The sequence below is a fragment of the Ambystoma mexicanum genome, chromosome 8 (genome assembly GCF_040938575.1).
Source record: "Ambystoma mexicanum isolate Mex_15411 chromosome 8, UKY_AmexF1_1, whole genome shotgun sequence".
Lineage (NCBI taxonomy): Eukaryota > Metazoa > Chordata > Amphibia > Caudata > Ambystomatidae > Ambystoma > Ambystoma mexicanum.
The window spans coordinates 248,739,428-248,763,186 of NC_090929.1; positions in this window are offsets into that span (position 1 = coordinate 248,739,428).

Sequence of the window (23,759 nt, forward strand, 5' to 3'; positions counted from 1 at the left end):
TGGTCCGTTTTTCGTAATTTTTTTATAACAGAGTGTAATCTTCTAAAGTTCCATGCATTACTCCTACCTGGAACAAATCTCATCTGGTCCAGATGTATAAGGTTTCCAAGAACCAGTCGTAGCCTCCCTGCAATGAGAGCAGAGATCATTTTACAGTCCTTATTCATCATTGAGAATGGCCTAAAAGATTTAGAATTCTAGGGTGGCTTTTCAGGCTTGAGTATCAGCACTATCATCACCTCTCTCATGCTCAGAGGGAATATATACCCCATTCATAAGCCCCTATAAGTATCTCCAGCATTCTTGGGGTCACTTCTGCTATATATTCCCCATAAAACTCTGCTGAAAGGCTACCCCTCTACCCCCATTGTTTTACCAGATGGCAAAGATAGGAACACCACCCTTAGTTCTTCAGTCAGCAGGGCATCTAACAAATCTGTCTGGTCCTGCTGCAATCTCGGTAGCTTAACCCGAGACAGTGCGTATTGAATCGCCTGCACATCCACCTTCTTATTTACTCCATGCACGGACACATGTAATTTCCAAAAGATACTGTTGATCTCCCTTTGGGACCTTCATAACTTGCCACATTCATCTATTATTGGGAGTACCATTACTTGTGACACCTATGGCACAGCCACGCTAACATCCTGCCAGTTGTAAATCCTTGAACGCACACCCTTCCCATAAACCTGGCAAAATCATGTTTACCCAGCCTATCCCAATCCCCAATGCATCTCTGTCTAAGTGCTGTGAATTTACTTTCTATTTCGCTGCCCTTTTCAATTAATGATTTAGCCATTCTAAGTCAGCTTCTGCCTTCAACAAGACCTCCAGTAATGTTTTCCAGTCTTGTCAATCACTTCCCCCATCATAACAGTCTTACATGTTTCCCACAGAACTTCTGTCCCCTCAACTCTATCAATGTTTACTTAAACCAATGTGACAATTGTATCTGCCATGTGATCTCTAAACTGTTCATCCATCAATGCTGCTGCCCTCAGTCCCCATATTGGAACTGCCAGGTAACTAGTAACAGAGCATGGTCTGACAGCGTCCTTCCAATGTAAGTGGCATCAACAAACTCATTCACATTTTCCCACCCCCTGAATAGGTAGTCAATGCATGTGTGTACCTTATGTGAGATTGACAAATATGAGTAAGCCCTTTGTTGCCTGTTCCACCACCTCCAGATGCCCACAAGATAGACATCTCTTAATAATTTCCTCAGGACTCTTTCCGGCAGTGCTGGACTCACATGTTTAACATCTGATCTGCTGTGTAGTCTTTTGTCAACTATGTAGTTAAAGTCTTCTACTCAGATCCACCTGGCCTTGTGGTAGGGAGCAAGCTTAGAGTACAAGAAGTGAAAAAAAAAAGTGACATCATGATTAGGTGCATAAGTGTTAAAAATTCACAATACTCTATTTTTAAAGAATCCTTGCACAATATGTGTACTAACCTCATTATCACTGCAGATTTCCTGCAGTTTAAAAGGCACCAAGGGTGCTACCCATATCAGGACACCCGTAGCCAAGGCAGAATAGGTCTCCCCGTACACAACCCCTCCTCATTTCCCTACTATACTAGCCTGCTTCCCAGAGATAAGATGTGTTTCCTGGAGTAGTTCTATTCCCACTCGCTTCCTACAATGATACATTCCCACTCTGTTGTGTTTAAGGTAACTATTCAAACCCCATACATTCCAAGAGATCACATTCAGTGTGTTAGCCATGTAAACACAACGTTTGCAACCCTCCACCATCTAATAAACATCCCACTCGCTTCAACCCGCATAACAAACTGCAATTCTTGTAGCAGTGAAGATTTCATTCCTCATGTCATCCGTCTTCGTAGGCATGCATCTCAAACCAATCTTCCTTTCCATGATCTCCCCATGCGGTTACATAGATAATCCCCTCTTGACTCTGCAGCAATCACATAGTAACCTTCAGTCAAGCAACCATAACCAAACAATAAAACCAACCTTGGAAAACTCCATCACAATAGAGCTATGTTATTGAAGCCTACCCACCCTCCCCTATTTGCCCTATCCAAGTAGCGGGTGGCAGTGTAGTGCCAAACACTAGGTACTATCAAGTTATATCTTTGCCAGGGGTTCCCCAACCTTAGGAACAACCACCACAGCAACCACAGCAAGAATGTGTCCCACACACAAGCCTCCAACCTACCAGCAGATTGTACCATTTGTAGTGGCTCATGGTTCTAGCTCCACTCTCAGTCACCAAGTAGGCCAATATCAGTCAATAACGCAGTCATCTGTTAGGTTCTAGCTTATCTCTTGTAGGGTCCATGTTATTGGTGTCCATGCACTGGTTGACCTTTAGCTAAGCAAAATATAGTAGCATGTATTTCAGGCCAATTTGCTGCAATCAGTCCTTCATCGGGCCAAACATGGATCTTCTTTGCTGCACCATCACAGTGTAATTGTGGTAAATAGCCAATGATGTGGATGCCCTAAATATAGTGCCTCATTCCATGGATAATGCCTTAATCCATTCCCTCTCCTTAAAATTAAAATCAGCAGTCTCAGGGGTGCTCCTGGCTGCGGCCTCCTGCCAATAATCTGTGCGTCTTTTCAACTGTAAATCCCTAAGTCAATGATCAGGTCCCACCTCTTGAAGTAACATATTTTCCACATAGGTAGTGGGATCGCCGCCTTCCTTGCCCTCTGGGGAGGCCCAGGATCCCAAAGTTATTCCTCCTGATCTTCGATTCCACATCAGCTCTGTGCCCCATGTTCTTCTCTGTAGTTCTTTAGTAGCTCTCACGGTCTCTTTCACGTTGGACTCAGCCACTCCACCCCTTTCGGCAAGTGAGTGGAACCTGCCTGAGTAGGCCAACATCGACTTTCACTTCATCAATTATTAGCTAATGTGGTCTATTGCTTCATTGGCCTCCAGAATTTGATTTTCATCCTCATGCAATGCAGGTGGGTTTGATGATGCTGTTACACTTCCCCAAAGTACCGGGAATAGAGTCCTCATATCTCGCTTATGGGCAAAGGACTCCATGTTCGTTTGTTCAATCCTTCCCATGGTCTGACATTGGTCACTATCAGCCCACCACTTTAGTTTTTCGATGTTTGCCCGCTGGTACATTAAGGCAGTGATCTTCTTGTACATATATCCTCAATCCAGTCAGTGATCTCCTTACTTCTGTAGACAACACTTTTAGCATAGCCTACAGGGGGCACTAGGTTTTATACCCCACCACATGCCCACTGCCCCAGCCATTGATCACGTTGTCCAGGTACTTTCACACAGCAACACTTACATCAGGCAAGTTCTGATACTCCACTAGCCCGCTTCATCCTCTGTCTCAGTCCCTCATCAACCCACCATGCACAAGGCTTTGTTGCCATGGGTCGCATGCAACAGTTAGGTGCTCTATGCTCCTCGGCCAAGTCACCAATTGGCCTAACCTGCTGACATCCCATGCCCTCCAGTGATGCTTCCAGAGCCGTTTCCACCATCCACCACATGCTTAGCCTCTGGTGACAGGATACATCACTCAGACCTTGCCCAAGACCAGGGCTGGTCCATAAGTTATGTTACTGGATCAAACAGCAGTGCAGCGATGGACTATCCACTCTGGGCGCTATTTTATTTCTTCTCCTCTATTTTTCCTTTTGACCTGTGCTCTCCAGGCACAGCTGCCAGGTTTCATCCATTACGGTCCAAATTTGAGCAGCTCCACCCTTCAGCCTGCAAAGATTGTGTCAGTGAGGTAGCCCATGGATCTAATCATGGAAGGATTTGTTGGGAGCTCGGTAGAACATCAATCTCACTCTGCGTCAGCTAACCTCGACCCGTGGTTTTCCTCTATGTTAAAACTTCTGAAAATAGTGTTCCAAAGTTTGGTTTGAAAAAGAGAAGGGTGATCCTCTCTTACAGGTCCAGTTAAAGCTTGAAACTTTTACTAAGGCTGTGTTACTGGACCGAGCATTCTGGTTAGCTTGTAGTGGATGAATGTCCTCACAGTGGATACTGATTGTGTGCACAAGAAGACATTATGAGCAATGCAAAGGAGAAATGACTGACTTCAAACATAGTGCATTATAAATAAAAAGGGGTTTTGAATTGATCCTCGATTTGATAGGGTTACAGTGCAGCATTCATGAGCATTAGGGGTGAGCATTTTGTATGTTTAGTACACATTTATTTCACTGAAGGATTGTTGGCAGCTTTTTTAACAGAATACATTTCCATGAAATGCAGGGGTACCTGATGTCCCTGCAGCCCCTGTCCGTACTCAGCCTCACCATCCCACATCTATCCCACAAGTATGCTCTTCCCCATACCAAGCATGAGGCTTCTGTTTTTGTTTTATTATTCTGTGATTTTACAGCTGTGCTGAAATATATGTGTGGTGAATATCTGGTGGTGAAATCACTGGCTACCAGGCTGGTGAACAATATTTGCATCTTTGAAGTCTCAGAATAAGCCTATCTGCCACATGTTTTACTTTTTTCTACCTGTTGAGTAAGTAAACAGGGAGCCCGTGGTAGAGACTGTTGGTGTAGTACTGACTTGAAGTTCCAGTACAATGGCTGATTGGCTATGTGCAGGAAGGTCATGGAAGACATAATTCGGTGGATTCTACTGAGCTGAAAAATGCACATTCTTGCGATGGCTTAACCTGTGCTTTGAGAGTGAGGGTACTGCCAACCTAAACTCTGAGCTTGTTGCTTTTGCCATTGGCAAGTGTATTCAGTTCTCAGGATACAGATGTCTTTCAGGTTTTAGTGCCACTAAATATTAGTTCAGTTTTTATTTGGTTAAGAATCAGCCTGGTTGTAATCATCCATGAATCAACATGCATGATGCATGTGCTAAGATCTTGTTGGTATAATTAGTTCTTGGTTAGCCTGTAGATGATTGCATGTATTGGTCCCTTCCAAGAAGGACTGAGGTAGATATTGCAGATACAAGAGAAAGGCTTTGACGTCTGGCTATTTCACACGTGAAAGGGCAGGTACCTCACCTGAAAGGGGTCATGTGTTTAATACACCGATCAAACATAATTTTGTCATTTTGATCATATGCCCTGGATTTTGTTTTGACGATTCCATGGCTCTTATTATCAAATGTGTCTGAGTTGTCAGTTGGGGAGTTAGTGCTGTCGTCGATTTTCACATATCCAATATGTATGAGAGTGTAGATGATGTTCCCTCATTGGTATGAGTACATGTTGTGACTTTTGAAGCAGGTTGTTTCACATGTTCCTGAAGCTGTTGGTACATGGAAAGTCTTGTGGTATTTCAGCTCAGGAGTTTGTTGGAGATTGGACTGTAGTTTGCTAGTTTGCTGGCTTCTGTGTTGGGTTTTTAGAGATGGGGCTTGTCAAAGGCTCCTCTCAAAGCACAAGTGATGATGCCTTTTTGAATAAATGAGTTGAAGAAGCATTGGAAAGATGAGTCCGGGCTAGAGATTGTACAGATGTTGACTTTTACATCGGTCCCCTGTCGTACTTGCTGTATTACTGTGACTGACCATGATTTAAAGCCATTCCTTGAGAAGGGGCAGAAAGTTCTCTGCATTGAAATTGGTAGTCTGTTTGGTGCTGTTCCCATCACTGGTATCGGTTGCATTGGTCATTTTGTATCTAAGTAGTCCTGGATCTGCCAAATCTTTTCACTTAAGTGAGCTGCAATGGAGTCTCAAAGCTCTCGGGATGGTGTCAGTGCTGTATTACCTGTATGAAGTGTTATTTCATTTGTGAATGATTTTGACAATTATCTTTCATAACAAAGGTAGGCTTACATCGGGTTGGGTATCCATTTGCTAACTTCCATGAGAATCAATTTGATAAGGTTCCCAACTGTTAACATAAAGGTAAAGGAACAAACCCCATCCATAGACATAGATGTCAAGCCAAGCATGTAGGTTCCCCTTCATTAATGCATGGGAATTTACACCAGATAACCCTGACTTTGAGGGTCTGTGGTATGAGTCAGTAGGAAGACGTCTATTCACAAGCAGTGCACATTGATTGTCCTGGCTGATGGTCACAACGATTAATTGCTACTTGTGTTGAATTTTGCACAGATCCAATATTAAGCGCACATGTGGACAAGCCAAAGATATGGCTGTAGGTTTCGTTTGACCACCTGGATTTACATGGTGAGAATTTTGAGATGAACCTTAGTTTTGCGTTTCTTACAGTGTGGTTGCCTTATAACAATTAATGCACACTTCCAAAACATAAAAAAGAAAATGAACCACATTAATTTAATTCATACAGATGTTCTGAGGCGTGTGCTCTATTTGTTTGTGTCTGTGTGCATTGATTGAAAATGAAAGCGTTTCACTGAGAAACATTGTAGAACCTGTGCATTTATGGCTGGAGCACTCCCATGGCTGAGTGTTTTACAAAGTCGATATATTGTGTTTAAGAAATATGTATGGTGGAAGGCAAGAAGTCACAATCAGGTAATGGGCACAACATAAGGAGGGCTTCAAGCACATCTGTACATACAGAATTCACAAATATATAAAGATAAGCAATCCAGTGGTTTCAGTGGTTATGGACCTTTCATGTTAGCATTGTATGATCCTTGGGCTCCCTCCTTGGAGATATCAGCACGTATTGCTTCAAAGAAGGCCATATCATCTACATCAGTATTTTATGCAATGACAATTGTGGGCCAGTTTAGGACTCATAACTTAGTTCCAGTAGTGAACAATGCTGTGATGATGAACCTGGTGCATTACGAGTTATATGTGTTGTATATTGAAGTCCAACAACTGGATCAAATATGGAGAAAAGAAGCACTTGTTCCATTGGATAATGTGCTGCTGGACTTGAAAGGACATGTGGAAAATTACATTTCTGCAAGGTTCCAAAACACCAAGAGCTTCAAATAATTGAGAAATACTCTGTTTTTTATCGAAAATAAGCTAACCATTGCATTAACTGTTATTTTCAAAAAACAGATTGGTGTACCAAGTCAGTAAACCCATCAGTATCTATGTCTCTAAAATGTCAGTAGCCACCCATCTGGCTGCATCCACTTGACTGTATTTGCTGATCGGCCATTTTGCTGCATATTTGTATGACATTTCTAGGGGGTTTAGGGTCAGGAACTCGTTTAAAAAGGAGTTAGAGGCTTGAGCAGAGTTGGGGGGCAGCAAAAGGAAGTGTGGGGTCCTTGCTCACATAAATATATCATACTGAAATTGGGTGAAAAGGCCCATGTGGCCAGATGAACGAGACATTCTAGTCTATTCTAAAGAATTGTTATACAGCAACAACACGCCCACAGCCCTCAGGGCGCTTACTTGACTGAAGACAACAAGAAACACAAAAAATGATATATGAGGCAGTGTGGAACGTTGAGAGAGAGGGAGAATCCTACACTCCTCCTCCATCAAACAGATGTTGTTCAGGGCTTTCTTGAATTGGGCAATTGACGGAAACTGTTTTAGAGCTTGTGGAAGATCTTCCAGACCCTCACTGCCAAGCATTTAAACTCACCTCTCCAAAGTTCTTTATGGAGAATCTAGGCTGCATCAACAGATCCTTATTATTTGAGTGTAAAATGTGCCTGTGTGGCAGCCTCATGGTTCGTGAGCTGAGGTAGCCATGGGCATCCCCTGCTAAACATGTGTAGACCAGACAGGATGCTTTAAAGCAAATCCTCTGTTGAACAGGGAGCCAGTGTAGCTTCCAGTGTGCAGCAGTGACATGAACAGCCTACCAGATACAACAAATCTCCCAATCGACCTTTCCCCTACATATTTCGATTCTCCTGGAAAATGTGCTTCTCTGCTAATCGAGTTGAACTAATGGTAGGCTGTTCACACAGCTGAATGGGGGAAATCAGGTGCACATTTCAATGCACACTCGGCCCTCCTCTTTTCTTCTCAGGTGTGTGTGTGTTAACGTCAATAGGACTCCATTGTTATTCAGATCCTAACGATAGTGAGACCTCCACATGTCTTGAATACTAGAGCGTGTGGCAGGCCCAAATCACTTGATTGGAAGGTGGAGAATTTCAATTTAGACAGAGCACACTTAAAGCCTAGCTTTTGACAAATGTCTTTTAGGATGTTATCAGAGTTTGCAGGTGGGGTTAGGGAGGAAACTCTTAGTGGTTCAGCCATGCACTCAGCATATACAATATCATATCATAGCAGAACACACATACAATGGTATAGCATAGAGTTGCATAGAAATGCAATGCAACATAACTTATCATGACATAACTACATAGTAGACCAAATATGCATACCGTGTTTCATTGCCATCATACTGCACATTACACATAACAGACCACAACAAACATCACATACCATTGAATAGCATAGTATAAAAACATAGATTTGCTTAACATAACCTAGCATGAACACATGGTATAGCTTGACATAGCATAGTATAGACAAACAACATAGAATGATATTGCATAGCATACAAATCACACTCATATATCACAGCATAAAATGGCTTAGCAACATAGCTTGTAATTGACCAACATCCTAGCTTAGTTTATTAATCTGACCAAATATTAATGCATATGTCAAATATGTTCAGTCTACATGTATTTGCTTAGCACATTGTGCAATGGATATACACTCCCCATTAACCTAATTGTCTAAGGATGTCTGACAGGAATGGGCCTAAAGCTGCCCCTATACAAACAGAAATCCTTATATGGTCTTCCCTCCTTTCTGACCCTGCCCCTTCAAAAACGCTATAGCGCTCCCAAACCTTTTGGGCGTCTGCTTAATTCATATCTTGATGCTGTCCCTTTAACTATATATTTAATATATAAGATAAAGATCTGTAATCATCCTTATGTTTTAAAAGGCTATTTGATGTTATGAAAAGCAACAAGGGCTATCAACACTGTGACTCTAGTGACCCCGAGGGGCCCAATATCCGGCATGCCCCCTCGGATTTATATGAGGGAGATCTGGGGCCCGACAACTGACTGGCACAAAGCATCATACCTTTGATTTCACAGTAGCACTTGCCACCGCTCGTGCTACACACCGCAGGTGACAGCACCGCCATGCACCACCCATGGGAAGGACTTCTCTTCCTTGATCCTTGATGACTGACGGTCCAACAGTTTGGCTGTGACTCCACTCTCACGCTACTGGCAAGACTCCTCCATAGCTCAGTTTGGAATGCAAGCTCCCACGACAGCCACGCTTTAGGAGTATTTAATTTTCCTCCTACAATTCATCAGAAGAGTTGTACCCCCCCCCCACAAGAACCAGTTCAAGGTTGTCTTTGTTTGTTTACCCTTACATAAGCTGGACGCTGAATAGGAATTTGATGTGAACATCTTCCTCCTGAAGAAAGTTCTGTATATGTGACACTTAAAACTGAAACATTTTGAGACTTTATGTCTCTGTATAACAATGGAGTCACAAAACTAGCATCATTTGTTAATGTATTAACTAGTGCAAATTGTGATTTGCCATTTGTGCACCTTTCTATTCTTCAATCAAATGTTATCCCAATGTAGGCTCTATGTTGTGATGTTCCTGTGTTAGCAAGTACCTTGTAGAGGACTAACACTGTTTTTGATTGATTTTTGCCCAATGAATTAATACTTGTTTTATTTATGTCTTAACTTATTAAAATTACCTTTTGTTAAACGGTTCACTGAAGACCTGTCAATCCTTATTCCATTTTCATAATATTTCATGTCTATCCCCTCCCGGATCAGATAGAATGGACACTAATAGCCTATGCTTTTGCAGTGTCCACTGGATTTCCTCCCTTATCCCCGTATGAAAAGCAACCATGAAACCAAACTGGTGTTTTTTGTCCTTGTCCCTTATCTCACAGGGGTATTTAGAAACAGTGCAATATTTTATACTCAGCTTTCCATCTCGGAATGATAACCTCCTATCAAAAAATAGATCATATATTATTTATGCTCCTGTGTTTACTAGATTCATGTGGGGTTCTCAGTCCTTCGTTTTATTGTCTTCCTCCTTTAGTGTGCATGTATGGTTCTCTGTGCTTTGGCCTTCTGATTTATCTAATAAATGCACATTTAGTTTCCAGTGCTCTGGGAGTTTTAAGTGATTGGGCCTTCTTCTCCTTTCCAAATTGTAGGTGGGGTACTCAGTTGGTTGGCCTTCTGCACATAGGGTCCGCAGTCTTTTGGATTTCTTTTAATCATACCTGTAGGGTATTTTGTGGAGATTTGGGGCCTGACGGTATTTTTTAAGTCTTGTAAAAATTGGCGAGGGGATGTATTAGGTCCAGCAGTAATTGTGTAAGCGACTTTCTTTGCCTCCTGCAATGACTGAAAAGGAGAAAAATGACGCCTAATTTCTTTTTCAAACTCCAAACCATGTCATATTCTGCTGTTCATTTAATCCCCTTATGATGCTGGCCATCGGGGCATCTAAAGTTAAATGAAAATATTGTCTGTACTGTTCCTTAGGTATCTGGAGTGCTTTAAAAATGTCCTGCACCGCTTCTAAATGATCCTCAATGCAGCATTCACCTCCCTTTTTAAATGCTTTGATCAGGGCTTTAATGGATTTCATTATTTTTATGGGGCTATTTGTTGCAATGCATGGAATTGCACTATTTTGTGATTCAATCCTGTTTTCCGGTGTATGATATTGGTGGCTGCCCCCAATGGGAGTATCAAATCCCCCAAGGGCGCTGCAACCAAGTTCAGTCACCGGCCCAGTCACTGGAGCACTAGCTCTTTGGGCAGAGCTAGAATTCACCTCCACTCCATTGAATGTGGTACCCTGCCGCCTCTCCTGGGACCTGGGAATGCACATTTGCTGTTCTAAGTCCTTACACTTTTTAAGGAGTCAGTTGGCTTCATCTTGCAAATAGTTGTTTTCACCACTCATCTTATTAATCACCTCCTGCATGTCGCACATTTGCATTTGGCATTCATTGAACTCTTTATTTCTCTTGTCTCTTTCTTGAATCATTTTAATCATTTCTTGTTCTGCGCTCTGGAGATCACATTCTTTTTCACAATGTTCTTTTTGTAAAATCTGCATTTCTGAAACAACCTCATCTTTATTCTGTCTAATGTGATCCACTAAGGCTTTTAAGTGTCCCAATTCTTGCTCACTATCTTCAAATTGTTTCTTGTTTTTGGATAACTGAGTATCAAAGTCTCTGCATTTTAATTGCATGTCTTTTTGGCATACATCCAATTCTGCTCTCAACATTTCCTGATTTTTACTTGCCCCATCTAATTCAGTCTTTAACCTGTTAATTAGCTGAGTATCATTCTCTTGCATTCGCAGGGACTTGTTTAAAATAAACCATATTTTGCCGCATAGCCGTATTAAACAGTCTTTCTCTGCACTTTTATCGGCTGCATTCAATAATCTTGTAAGGCAGACCTGAAATATGCTGCCTTCTGCAAAAATATTGTCTAGTTTTTCTTTCTGCACCTCACCCTGAATGCGGTTACTCCATTCTAACGTGCTATTCGACGACCAATTCCCATGTGCAAACAACTTTGCCTCTAAATATTGCACTAGATCTGAGAATGTGGTTTCCCTTTGTGACATTCTGAAATTCGTTTTTAGTGGCACACTGCTATTATAAAATGGGTTCCCTTTAATGTGCAAATGGCAGTGTGAGACACGCTTGCCACGCCCAGTAGGTACTCTATGATCACTTTCCCGGCCTGCAACGCACCATAAATATGTAGGGTATTTTGTGGAGATTTGGGGCCTGACGGTATTTTCTTACCGCCGAAAAATAACTTAGCAACAATCACTCCTTGTATTCAGATTGGGCCATGTACAACAATAATACAGTGGACATGCATTATTTCAGCACCCAGACATGCATATTTGGTATGCGTGGTTGGTATGCGTGGTTGGTGGTATTTTGGTGAGCATAATTCCCTTGTTTTATTTGTGGCCCCAATGTCCAGAATCCCTTATTTTTGCTTAGATTTTTCATGTAATCACTAGAGAGACCTCAGGCCTACATTTCAGGAATACCACATTTTCAGTGTTAGTGTTAGTGTGCCACCATGGGCGATCTCACTGACTTATTTACGACAGAGAGCTATATGTGGTAATTTTGTGGTAATTTCCACTACCTTATATACGGTAGGGAACTATGTCCAGAGAGTCTCTCTTCCCGTTGGCTCATGTACCTCCAACGAGCTATGCTACAAACAGTCACTCACAACTGTCCATACTGAATATGATCATGCACACATCTGTCTTAAAATGACAATTGCACTGTTTAAAAATCTCCCCACATCATCAGCACTGTATTGGTAAATATAAAACACACCACCCGTCTGCTTTCAAATATTTTTCTGTATTATAAAAGTTGCATTTAAACACGATCTCACTCTTTACAGAAATAAATAAAATAGCACAATAACAGCATTGTCTGTGATACACTGAAAAGAGAGTGGCGGAGACAAGAACTCAATTTGCAACATTAACATGTGATTGAAGCACAGGAATCTCCTTTCCTACACTGACTGAATATTCTCGTACACACTCAGCCCCCACACTTCTGTAATTACCTTATCTGTTCAGCCTGAGTTTTCTTCAGCTGTTCTCTTTCTGAATGTGGCTCCCGTGAAGATTAACCCCGGTGAAAACAAGCGTCTTTCGTTCTCAAACCGGGGTTATTGCCTGGAATTCTCAGCTTTTTCATCAGAAATGCTCCAACCAGGAAAACAGGTCCTTCTCCCAGCTCTCCAAATCCCGACTGTCCTCCCCCTCTCTTCAAACTCCCCCCAGCAAAACCCTCATCACTGCCTCTAGCATGATACTTGCTATGACGCTGCTCCAATCAGAAATTAATCATGCCATCTCCTCCCTCTCTACACAATGGCTCCTTTTTACAGTAACCATTTGTAACCAACTGATTTCCTGTATCTCCGAGCCCTTGGCTTCCTGAGTTATGTGGACAGAGCAGCAGAGAAAAAGAAAAAAATGAATGTGCGTTTAAAAGTTCACTTTCAGAGTAGGCCTATTTCTGCAGTGGAGACACATTTTTATTAGTGGGTTATATTAAATGCAGTTTTATTAGTCAGGTTAGTTATTAATAATGTTAGTTATTAATTTTCAAATGTGTCTCTTGCACCATAGGCATTTCAGGTGAAAAATAGTGTGCATTTTTGAATGTGCACGTGTGCTTTTAACTGTAAAAATAGATTTGCATCTTATATGTTAAAATCGTTTTTGACTGAATAGCCTGGCTTTACTTATATGTCATGTTAATCTGGTAACACATATAGCAATGCACCGCACCCATGTGGTGGTGCTGCATAAAAAAATTGCTACCTGTGCAGTAGTGCTGTACTCTGTGCTGTAACACGCCAAATATCCTTACATACCCTTCTTTTGTTTTTAGAACTTGGTTACAATCCAAGCCAATTCCTAAGAACAACTTGTTCTTTTTTTTTTTTTAAATGCATGTGTATTGGGATATCTTTCTCTTCCTGACGTAGCTAGTAAAATCAGTAAAATTTCCATTTTTACTGATAGCACAATCAACCATCCACCCATGATTAACACCAGGACAGCCAAACCCACTATTGAGCGTTCCCCCCAGGTTCCCCAATCAAATCTTTCCACTTCTATTATCCCCAGATTACTAATTGTAATATTGTTTTTTCTCAAATTCATTTTTATAACATGTCTTTCTTTGTGATTCAATAAATATTCCACATCCGGATCTATTGGAAAAGTATCCCTTTGAAAAAAATCGATATTTTCCACTTGGCTTTCCCAAACATCATTTGTTACATGAAACAATGTTAACCCCCCAATTGACACAATTGTATCCTTTGGAACCTGTAAATAAAAAACATTATATTTCACCTGTTTAACCACGTATGTTCCATGGTTTAAATGTACTACCGTCATGTTCTTTAAACAGGTGCTGATCAACCATTTACCTCTGACCATCTTAGCCTGTGCCATTTCTTCACTCCCCATATTGCTAATAATCACTTCACATCCCTCTGATATACTTGGGTCAGATTTCAAACCACAAATAGCATCTGTGGCATCAGGAACAAACGGTTTACCTGGACACATATAATTTTGTTCTTTAAATTTTACACATGTTTCCAGGTTTGGTATTAAATAAACTTCAGGTTCCCATGACTGAAATGCCACCACTTCTGGAGTATTAATCTTAATAAATTTGTCCTCTTGCCAAAATCCCACGTTGTGTACCCACTTCGTTTGATAAATAAGTTCAGGGGTTACGTATGGGATGCATAGCAAAAATCCGATCTCTAGTCTTTCCAAGTCCACATATAACGGCATTGCATTACCCATTTCGAATGCAATTTTTACCTGTATTATATCAATTTCCCTCCTGGTCAATCTTTCTATCATTTGACGAATAATATCCTGCAAAACAAAATACAAGGGGATATGTCCTTGAATCAATTGTGAAACTGCAGTTTGAACTTCTCTCATATAATTCGTTAATAGTCTATCAACAGGACTCATTATGTTCAATATTTCATTTAAAGTTCTGTCATGCTTAAGTATTATTTTAGTCGCCCGTTGCATTACATCCGCTTGTTCATTTAGAATGATTGCAGTTTCATTTATGAATCTTACTTGTTCATCCAGTCCCCCTCTAATTCCATCTAATGTTTTTTGTATTATTTCTAGGTCAATACTCAGTTGTTGCGCTTTAGTACTCAGTGTTCCTACCGAAATAGAATTGGCAGTTGATATTGTGGTACCTATTATGGCTCCAACTATAGACATTACCATTGATATCGCGAGCATCACCGCACCTCTCTTTCCTCTCTTCTTCTTAATGTCTGCTGAATTCACTAATGTTTTTTCCAATTGCATTAATATATCTCTTATTGACTGCTTAATGTCCTCTTTTCTTATTTCCAGCCACTCTTTAGTCTGTTCAATCTTAATTCCGGTATTGTTCAAGTGTTTTTCAATCAAAATCTCAGGATTCAATGGTATGTATATATTTTGGAAAATCATCCTTCTATCACTCATGATGAATCCTGGTGCCTCTTCCACCGCGATACCAGATGCTGGTCCAGGTTCAATGACAACCTGTGCTTCTGAATTCTTGAAGATCCCTCCAAATATCATCATCATTAACCATATCATCGGTATCATCTTCAATGCTGATCGCTTTGCAGCCTTGGTCTTCACCCCTCTTTGGGGCTTTCCCGGAATCCGTCCACGTGGGCTCCAGGACTCCATCGTCTCCCGTGGGCTCTGATCCCGGAACCTCCGACCAAATAATGTTAATTTTCTAAATCAAATAGAAAATAAACAAATTAAGTACATAGCACAATACTAACTTCACCCTTTTGCCAAAAATAAAACATGCTTGGTAAAAATATTTCGTTTTTTTTTTTTTTTCTGAAATTAAACACAAGTTAAAAGAAAACAAGCACATATAAACAGCATTCAATATTTAATACATTTTCTCTCTGCACACCAACCATGAGCTTCCATTATATATTTTTATTTATTTATTTTATATTATATATTTTTACATATATTACAGTGTTTATGTGCCATTATAACAATCAACTTTTTAACTTCTTTGTCACTGCCTCCTGATTGTACCCATTTATTTTCTTTTTTTGTGTTCAAGGGACTTTATCTGTTTCTACATGCTCAAGCTGCCTGATCTCATGTCTGGGATGGCATGGTTTGATTTGATTTACATGGACAAACTGCTCTATTGCCGTTTCACCTTCATTTTTCAAAATTTTATAAACTACAGGAGAGACCTTATCTATAATTCGAAATGGCCCCTGCCAGGCTGCTAGAAATTTAGAATTTTTCTGTTTACTTTTTCCAAAATGAAACTTGTACACCTGATCCCCTACACTGTATTCCTTTACTGATGTCTTTTTGTCATAATAAGACTTTGCACTGTCAGCAGCTCTTTCCAGATTTCTCTGCACAAAAGCAAATGCATGTTGCAAATGCCTCCTCAGTTCATCAATATATTCATGAACTGTGGATGCACTCACAAGTGTCTGCTCATGTGTTCTGTATAGTAGGTGTTGTGGTAACACCATTTTCCTACCTGTCAAGACCTCATGGGGGCTAACACCTGTTGCCTTGGCAGGAGTTGATCTGATTGCCATCAAAACCAACAGTAAACGTAAATCCCAGCTGGAACCTGCTTCTGCCACAAATTTCTTTAAAATATCCACAACAAACCTATTGCTTCTTTCAACTGTACCTGAAGACGCCGCCCGATATGCGATATGTAGTTTCCTTTTCACACCTAGTATTTGCCATACCTTACTCATTAGAGTACTTGTGAAATGACTTCCTCTGTCTGACTCAATTCTTTGTGGCAACCCAAACCTTGAGAACACATGGTTCACCAGCAATGTGGCTGCTGTTTGCGCACTACAATCTGGTGCAGGAATGCATTCAATCCACTTCGACATCAAACATACCAAACTCAAAATATAACGGTGTCCCCTGCTCGACCTTTTTAAAGGACCTACATAGTCTATTTGCAAATCTGACCATGGGAGAGTTAGGCCTCTTTTCATCAATGGTGCTCTATGCATTGGTGAAGCAGGTTTAAATTGGGCGCATACTAGACATCCTCTAGTATATAATTCCACATCTTGGGACATATGTGGCCAGTAAGCATAATCTTTTAGTATTTCTAATGTTTTTTGTGAACCTCTATGGCCTGCAGTTATGGCATCATGTGCATGGTGTAGCATTAGTCCTCTGAATGAAAGGGGTACTACCCACTGTATTTGTCCTGTTATGGACTCTCTAATCATGAGTCCATCCTGTAATCTAATTCGTGTTTTGTTCTTTAATAACACCCTCAACTCTTCTTTTCCCATACAATCATTTTCTGTCAAAGAATTTTCTTCGGGATCTATCAAATGATTATAATAGATTCCCAAAATTTGATCATTCTTTTGTGCCTCAATCAAATCTTGGTCTGGCGTGTCATGACTCCACTGCACCACCGGTTGATCTACCTCCTTTGGTGCTTTAGAACGTGTGACTGCATCAATTTGTATTTCACCCATTAAATAATCAATAGGTAGCAATTCTCCCATCACAGCCCCAATCTTAGCCAGGTGGTCTGCCTTATCATTTCCCTCCTTATCCTCTCCTGGTGTTTTTAAATGCCCACGAATTTTTCTCCAGTATATTGTTAACTTATTCTCTGACACCAATTTGTCTATGGCGTGTATCATTTTTCCATGCTTAAGTGGCTTTCTGTTGTATGTAACCATGCCTCTTGCTTTCCAGCCAGGCAAATACTCCACAAAGCTATTCCGTGCATAGTCAGAATCAGTCACCAGGACAATTTCACTGAACTTTTTATCAACTGCAGTAGCAATTGCTTTATAAATGGCTGCCAATTCCGCCACCTGACTGCTCCTATCTCCAATCCTCATCCCTATACTGGGGACACCTTCACATTTCAACCAGACATTTCCTATTCCTGCCACTAACTGTTTATTACTGTCATTTTCAATGTGAAAAGCACAACCATCCACATATACAGTTGGCAAATCCTTGCATGTTTTTTCATCAAAAGCTTTGTGTGGTGATTGTTCAAATTCCTGCAAACTAGTTTCTACTTCCATTTCATTTGGTATTTGTTCAGCTGCACAGTCATGTAAGTCAGCTAACCCTTGAGCAATTGGGTTCTTTTTATTTTGTCCATATCTCACTTCTACGGGAAAACCTTGTAATGCCAGCGTCCATGAAGTGATTCTGGATTGCGCTAGATTACCTGATCTAATTCTTTTACTTTCTAAAAATTGCAAAGGTTGGTGATTTGTTTCAATAATCACCTTTTCTCCCTGAACAATGGGGCGGAAATGTTGTAGCGCCCACACAGTGGTTAATAGGGCCTTTTCACATTCATTAAATTTCATTTCAACTTGGGAAAATGCCTTACTTGCATATGCAATGGTTTTGTGATTCAAATCGTGTTTTTGTGATAACACTGCTGACATACAATGTTCAGAAAAACCTATTTCTATAAAGAAATCCCTGTCCTTTATGGGGTATGCTAAACATGGTGCCTTTACAAGACATTCCTTTAATTTAGCCACTGCATCAGACTGCTCTTTTTCCCATTTCCAGGGAGTATTCAGTTTAAGCAGTTTAGTCAATGGTTGAGTGATTTCTGCATAATTTTCAATGAACTTTCTGTTATAGCCTGTCATCCCTAATGAACTTTTTACTCCTTTCACATTTTTAGGATCTTTTAATCTTTGTATGGCCTCTATTTTCTTCTTTTGTGGATTTAGCCCATGTTCAGTCACTTCATGCCCTAGAAAGTTCACTTTTTTCTTGCACCATTGTGCTTTTTGCAAAGATACTTTGGCGCCTGCTTTCTGCAATTGGCCAAGTACATGTCTTATTTCATCAAAATGGCTTTTCAGGCTTTTATTTTTTATCAGGACATCGTCCACATAAACTATTGTTCCTCTTTCCGCTGCATCCGGCATGGCCTTTCTCAAAAATATGCCAAATTCACTCCCACTATTGATGTACCCGAACGGAGCTCTAAGCCAGGCATATTGAGTCCTGTCAAATGTAAAGGAAAATAAATGTTGTATCTCCTCTGCCAATGGCACGCACCAATATCCAGAGGTGAGATCTAATGTGGTAAATACATTTGAACCATGTATCTGAGCTAGGCCCTGATCAATGAATGGCAGTGGCCATCTAGATACTGGTACTCTTTTATTTAACTCTCTCAAGTCTGCACACAGCCGCCATTGACCATTTGGCTTTAATACACCTAAAATAGGTGTATTGGATGTGCTATTAATGGGCCTGATGATTCCCCGCGATTCCAAATTTTTAATAATCTCTGCCAATGATTCTTAACATGCCAGCGGTAGTCTATGCTGGCGTACAAACACTGGATTTCTGCTACACCCTTCTGGTAGTGTGGCCACATGTAAATCAGTTAAACCACAATCATAAGCATCTTTTGCAAATACAGCCTTAAACTCCATAAATCTCTCCCTCAGATTGTCCCTCTCTTCATTGCTTTCACACACATTCGCTAAGGAGATCTGTTCTTCTACCATTTTGGAAAATTCTGGAAAATCTTCTGGTAAGGGAATCTCGGCGCTTTCCTCTAACTGTGTGGCTGTGTCTTTTTGTAAAGCTGCCACTTTTAAAATATTTTGGCATATCAGCTTCCACTTCAATGGGCTGATTTTCTGTTTCATTTTCATTTAAATTAAATATTATGCAATCCTCTTGATGGCAGCACACTGTCTCATTTGAATCATAAGGATACACAGAATGAATTTTAAATATTCCTTTGGGCTGAGAGTCCAGGTGTTCTGGCAACTCACCCTTGGCATCTACATACTTTTCAGGAATATTTCCAATCACCATGGTATTTAAATCTGCCGTATAATGTGATTTTTGTATGGCCATTCCTAATGGGGAGTTTTCCTCTAAATGAATATCCTGACAACCTTTATTATTTACCATAATTTTTACAGATCCTTCACCAATATCTACCAATGGAATGTATTCATAATCCAGGCCTTGCTGTTTTATGGATTCATTCAGGCATACAAATGCATCAGAGCCTTTCATCTGCTGTCCATTTTTGCATTTCAGTGTTATTGCAAACTGTTTTGTAAATGCAGGAATAATAGTATCTTTCCTCATTTGTAATTCGATTGCATAAGGAACCAGTTGTGCACAATGATAAGCCCTTCTTTTGTCTTCAAATTCAGGTGCCGGACCACCTAGGCGTGACCATATTTTTTGATTAAGGAAATCTAACACCATACACATTCTGTGCATGATGTCATTGCCTATATAAAATTCATTTTGTGCTCCACTCACTATCCATACATTATGGTAAATTGTTTTCTGCCCAATGCTAATTTTAAGCATGCATCTGCCTGCAATTCGGTTTTCAAAGTCTGGACTGTCCAACCCAGAAACATATTGGTTTTTAATCCTAAATCTCGGGATTTCTTCCCTCTCCATTATTTTTTGCAACAATTTCTCATTAATGAAACTCCTTTCATGTTCAAGCGCTAAAGTGGCTTTTATTGTTTTAAAATAGTAATTTATACCAACATGAACCCATGGTTGCTCATCTTCCATGTGTATTACTGCCAGAGTGGTAATGTGTTTTTCTGAATCTGTTTTAGGAGTAATATTCTGTTTGCATGTTTTCTCTTTTAAATAAAAACGTAATGTGTGCTCATCTATGGCAGTCTGCCAATTTTTCCTTGGGTCCAAGTATATTTGTACAGGTAGTTTTACATTGTCGCTCTGCATTTTGTCTTGACACATTAATATAACAGTGACACTAGGTATGCAGCTATTCTGGAGATATACCTCCACAGCATCATTTGTTTTGGCAACGGTGTGACATTCATTTATATTGCTGTTTTGTGATTTTAGTTTCTTAGGCCTCAATGGTTTTTTGGTTAAGGACCACAGCACTTCATTCACCCCATCTATTAGAGGAGACAATCTTTTCAGACAATCTGTCCCCATCAGAAATGGAATTTCACAAATAGATGTGATCAATACCTCTTGTTTCATTCTGTGCTTTCCTATTTTTATGTCAACCTCAGTTACACCTATGATGGGCACCTCCTCCCCATTAAAGTTATGCACTGGGCCTTGATTTTCCTTCACTGTGATCTGACTCTGTGGGGGTCTCCCTTCATTGATACTCTTTACCAGCTCCTTGGACATAATTGTGGCCTGTGCGCCAGTGTCAATCATAGCAAAGGTGTGGCATTTTTCTTCTACAGTGATGGGTGCATAATATCTGTCCTCAACTTCCTCTAATACACATAAGAAATGTGAATTCTTACTGATTTCAGGGCTCACCTTTCTCAGGTCTTTTTCACTTTTGGCTAAACACATTGGTAAATGGAAAGACATTTTTCCCTCCTTTTTACCCATTTCTGCACGAGAGACTTTATTCATTTCTCCTTGATCAGAGGTTTTTTGGAGTGTGGCCACTTTTCGCCCATCCATCTGGGTAACATCAGAGACCACATTACAACCTTCCAACTGAACATGTGTAACAACATCATTCATCAATTTTTCATTTTTTTATTCTGTGCATTTGTGATCATTTAGTGTGATACCAGCCCTTTCAGCCTCTTCAAAAATATGTGGCTCAAAGAATTCTTCAGGTGATTGACTTGCACCCTCCTTGTGAGTATTTCCTTTTTCTGTCTGTGTTTGGTCATTGTTTTGCTTGCCCAGGGAAGGAGCTATAGCATCCCCACTTACTCCCTGTCCACTGGTATTCCCCATGCATGAGTCATTTTTCTTAAGTCTGTCCCTTTTTTCTTTTGGAATTCCTAATGTTTCTTTTTCATTTGTACAAATCTTTACTGTTTTATTTAGCTCTAGGTTAAACCGTACCTCTTTTTTAGAATTATTTGCACTTTCTGTCACAAGTTCATTTACTGGCACTTTCACATTTAATCCATTAGGCATCTCAGAGTCGTTATGCAAAATTATATCAGAGCAATCTGTCATTTTGGCACTGCAGTTATCATGAGTACTTAGTCACTTTTCGGAAGCCCCCCGGTCATTGCTATGGCCATCAGCCCCCTCTTTGGAAGGTTGTTTTTGCGCTGTACAGAGCTTTCCTATTTGCTCAGCTAACATTTTCACTTGGGCCTCAAGGCACTGGAACCTTTCCATCTCTACTAGGATCCTCTTTCTGTGGTCTAGGTCGATATTGGTTGTTTTCCCCCTGATTGGATCTATTCTGATACCTCTCAGGTGAATGATGTCGGTTGGGATGGTTTCTGAACTCTTGATTCATTTGTGGAGGGGAGCGGGTTACACCCATCCTTTGATTATAATCCCCTGGTGGGGAATCATTGTACTGGCGTGGATTGTAGTTCACGTTTTGCCTCATGTCCTGTCTCTCAGATTGTGGGTACTGGCCCCTAGGTTGATTTCCATTATCAGTAAATCGATCCACATATCGGGGCCTATCCTGATTACCATATATCATGGTGTTGGGATCAAATCTGCTCTGTGTACCCAATGACTGGTAGGGACCATCATTTCTTTGATCTTGATTTTGTCTCTGGTTATTGTTCATACCTGCCATATCAGGCCGATATCCTACCCGGGGTCTGTCCCCTAAATACCTAGGGCTGATGTAGCTCTCTCTATTACTAGGATCATGTGATTGGAACATTGGTACAGGAAATGGCGATCTTTGTTGATTACCCCTTTGTTCAGGTGTCACATTATTTTTAGCTTGGCTTTGAGCAGACTCAAGGGACATTTTGGCTGACCTGATTTCCATTACTGTGGCTGAGGGTTCTTTAGATTTAGGTCTAGTATCTTTCATTTTATCACTTTCTCTACCCTGACAATAGAGTACCTCATATAGTTTTGTGCTTTGATGTACAATCCATTCAAGGGACTTGTCACGGTCAAATTCACGGACCAATTGGGATATGATGTCTTTCTGTAGCCCATAGAAGTATGCAGTTTTAAACTCATTGGAATTTGAGTCAAAAGATACATCAAAGCGAGAAAATGCTCTTTTTAAGTCTTGTAAAAATTGGCGAGGGGATGTATTAGGTCCAGCAGTAATTGTGTAAGCGACTTTCTTTGCCTCCTGCAATGACTGAAAAGGAGAAAAATGACGCCTAATTTCTTTTTCAAACTCCAACCATGTCATATTCTGCTGTTCATTTAATCCCCTTATGATGCTGGCCGTCGGGGCATCTAAAGTTAAATGAAAATATTGTCTGTACTGTTCCTTAGGTATCTGGAGTGCTTTAAAAATGTCCTGCACCACTTCTAAATGATCCTCAATGCAGCATTCACCTCCCTTTTTAAATGGTTTGATCAGGGCTTTAATGGATTTCATTATTTTTATGGGGCTATTTGTTGCAATGCATGGAATTGCACTATTTTGTGATTCAATCCTGTTTTCAGGTGTATGATATTGGTGGCTGCCCCCAATGGGAGTATCAAATCCCCCAAGGGCGCTGCAACCAAGTTCAGTCACCGGCCCAGTCACTGGAGCACTAGCTCTTTGGGCAGAGCTAGAATTCACCTCCACTCCATTGAATGTGGTACCCTGCCGCCTCTCCTGGGACCTGGGAATGCACATTTGCTGTTCTAAGTCCTTACACTTTTTAAGGAGTCTGTTGGCTTCATCTTGCAAATAGTTGTTTTCACCACTCATCTTATTAATCACCTCCTGCATGTCACACATTTGCATTTGGCATTCATTGAACTCTTTATTTCTCTTGTCTCTTTCTTGAATCATTTTAATCATTTCTTGTTCTGCGCTCTGGAGATCACATTCTTTTTCACAATGTTCTTTTTGTAAAATCTGCATTTCTGAAACAACCTCATCTTTATTCTGTCTAATGTGATCCACTAAGGCTTTTAAGTGTCCCAATTCTTGCTCACTATCCTCAAATTGTTTCTTGTTTTTGGATAACTGAGTATCAAAGTCTCTGCATTTTAATTGCATGTCTTTTTGGCATACATCCAATTCTGCTCTCAACATTTCCTGATTTTTACTTGCCCCATCTAATTCAGTCTTTAACCTGTTAATTAGCTTAATATCATTCTCTTGCATTCGCAGGGACTTGTTTAAAATAAACCATATTTTGCCGCATAGCCGTATTAAACAGTCTTTCTCTGCACTTTTATCGGCTGCATTCAATAATCTTGTAAGGCAGACCTGAATTATGCTGCCTTCTGCAAAAATATTGTCTAGTTTTTCTTTCTGCACCTCACCCTGAATGCGGT